Source organism: Fukomys damarensis, unplaced genomic scaffold (assembly GCF_012274545.1).
Source record: "Fukomys damarensis isolate Sample0158 unplaced genomic scaffold, DMR_v1.0_HiC HiC_scaffold_5, whole genome shotgun sequence".
In the NCBI taxonomy this organism is placed as follows: domain Eukaryota; kingdom Metazoa; phylum Chordata; class Mammalia; order Rodentia; family Bathyergidae; genus Fukomys; species Fukomys damarensis.
The window spans coordinates 30,188,610-30,191,718 of record NW_022900917.1 but is presented as its reverse complement, the minus strand read 5'-3'; the positions used below and the strand labels follow the sequence as shown (position 1 = coordinate 30,191,718).

Sequence of the window (3,109 nt, the reverse complement as noted above, 5' to 3'; positions counted from 1 at the left end):
TTACTAAATTTTTCAGAAATTAATCCACATATTTGATATTTCAAGAGAGAAGCTTTGATTGAATCTCAGTGTTTGACTTTTTTTTAAAATTTACAACTAGTTAGGTGAGCAAGGCTACATACACTCAGTCAACGTACATACACCTAAAAATATCCCTTTCATCTTGAATTTATCACCTTATCAGTAAGTTAGAATTTTCATGAAAATTCAGAAAACAAATTCTAAAGTTTTTAAGTAGGGTAGCAGGAGTAGATCATTAGAGTTGAGCAAGGGTGGAAAAGAAAACTTTAAGTAGACAATAAAATATTTATAGAAATTGTTTTGTTTTGTTTTGTTTTGTTTTTGAATAAAAGGACTGAGTAAAGAATTGAGATGAGAAAGTACAGACCATAGGAGGAAAAGGTAGTACTACTTGGCTACAGCATGACTAGAAGATGTAAGGGAAAATGAATTTACAACACCTTGGAAAATTTGAATGCCAGGCCAAGCTGAATGATTAAGAGTATAACAATATGTTCAAATTGGGAATATAGAAAAAGCATATTTTAAATGGAATGAGAATGATCCTTGTGATCCTGAAGTAATTGAGTTTGAACAGCTAGCAGAGTCTTTAAGGACTACTTGAATTAGTAATTTGTTAGATATGTACAAATGGATGTTGGACAAATGGTAGTTTCAGAACATGGCTTGAAGAGGAAAACAAAGCCAGTGGAATGACTTTATGGAACTGGTTTACTCCTTTCCCACTACAGGCTAATGTTAAAGAAAATGAATAATGTGTCCAAATTTCCTTTGGAAAGTACTACAGTTGCAGTAGTATTAATGGAACATTAAATGAAGTCCTAAAAAATTGGTTTTAGTAATATATGTCCTATTTGCTTATCATAAGTAAATTTATAGATTCACATATCATAATTTGGTGGATAAAAGGCAATTGATATACAGTTATTCTCTGTATAGGAGGATTAAAATTAGGAGCACAAAATTGGGGACAACATTTGCTGAGAATGCTATTTTCTTATGGTTCAAAACTCTTGTTATTCTGAAATCATTTTCAGAGCTTTTTCTCAAAGATAGATCATCTAATAGAAAAAGCTACACCTGGTGGTTGGGATTATTAATTAATTTAGCACTAGTAAAGACCTATGATCTGTGTGAGTCTGCTTGGACAATCTAACAAAGTTGTAAAACAGTTACATATTTACATCACTGGAGTTTCATGATTACAAAGAAGCATATATATGAGAAAATATGTATGAGATGAAAAAAGTCATGTAAATGGACAAAGTTAGAGGGAAAAAATTAAGGATTAATTTATCAAAAGTTCCTAGAGTGATTCCTGAGGAAATTACAAAGAAAAATAGATTCCATAATTATTCAATTATTTTTTGGGACAGTTCAGAGTAGATCCCAAGATATTAAAAAAGAATTAGTTATACGGATACAGAATCATCCTGGAAATACTAGGAGATACAGTGATAGAAAACTGGTTGAAAAGTAAAGGTTTAAACTGATAAAAAATATGTATATTGATATTAATTAAAATATATTATTTTCTAGCCAATACATGTTATTTCAGTTACATCCTTACATTATTTTTACCAACTACTCCTTTTAATCCAGTTTTGAAAATGAAAGAAGATTAGGTTTTAAAAATTACATAAATATCCAAGATCACAAACAGAATATAATTTAGAGTTAGATTCAAATCCAGACATTCCTGGGGATTTAGCTCAGCGGTGCTGCACCTGCCTGGTAAGCTCGAGGTCTTAAGTTCTATTCCTGATACCAAATCCAGACATTCTTTTTGTAAAGTCCTCATTTAAAGCCTGATTCAAAAAAATAAAAAGTAAAAAAAATAAAACCTGATTCAATACCAGCAGAGCTGTAGTGAAATTGCAGTTCATGTGGGACAGAATAATAAAACAGCAAGTGAAATCAGAAGACACCTTATAAACCAGGAAAGAAGAAACAAAGCTCAAATAGCACATTAAATAGCAGTTAGGAAGTGAAAAAAAATAAAACAAGTGTGACTGATTAGAAATGAGATTTTACACTTGATCTTAGCCAAAAGGCCGAGAAGCGATAGAAATGAGATTTTACAACTCAAGTTATGGCATTTCTTGGATGTTGTAAGCAAAAGGCAGACGGACAGGTTGATTATTGAGACAGAACTAGTGCGAATTCATAAACCTCACTTTAAGTTGTTCAAATAAGGCAAATACTTGAGAAGTACTTCTACACAGTGAAACTGACTGCTATTTTAAATGCACAAAGATGTTTAAATATAGTTGTTTAAAAATTTTATATTAAGAAAATGAAAATAATGTTAAACATGGGGTGTCAATTGTCATCTGGAAATAGATATGGAGTTTAAAAATGTTCTCATCACAAATGAATTAAAAGTACAGAATAAAAATTCAGATATAGTACATTGGGGTTTAAGAGTAAATTAAGAAAGCTGAGCTTTTTCATCCCTGCTTTTCCTCTGTGTTGCTGTCACCTTGGTTAGGGTTCTTGACCTCAAGGAGTATTTTCAGTTTCTTATGTATTAAACTGGACAAATATAAAACCTGTCCCCAAGTCAATAAAAGTACTGTACTAAAAGCACATTGCTGATATACTGCCTTTTTACTGAGCATAATTATTTACACTGTCTTTATTATTACTTACAGATATTTAAAAAAATATTATGTCTATGGTGTCAATAAGTTAACAATATTGGTATTTGAGTTAATACTATTATTTTATGAAGACCTTTTATGCTATTGCATCTGAACTCAAAACATAAAGAAACATTTACTGATTATAAATTTATCTTATTGTATTAGATTTTGCTGTATTATAACTTCTTCCCCCTTTAGTTTTCTTAAGGAGCTATTACCTCGCCAGAAACCATTACGATGTCAATATACCTGCATTAACCTTGTTTTGACTCTTTCAAATAAAGTAGATACTACAACTAACTGCTCGACAATTGAAATGACTTATTTTGAAAAATACAGTTGTTTGTTTAAAAAATGTATGACAAGCAAAGGAAATCAATTTGAAAAGCTGAGAGCAGAATGTTAAAGTATTACCTTCACACTGAGTCAAATTTAACAAGAGA

At 30.7% G+C, this 3,109-nt stretch overlaps 1 pseudogene; it reads right to left on the bottom strand.

Moving 5' to 3' along the window:
- Positions 1 to 2,003: 2,003 nt before the first annotated feature.
- LOC117285088 lies at positions 2,004 to 2,087 on the bottom strand (annotated as a pseudogene).
- Positions 2,088 to 3,109: the final 1,022 nt, after the last annotated feature.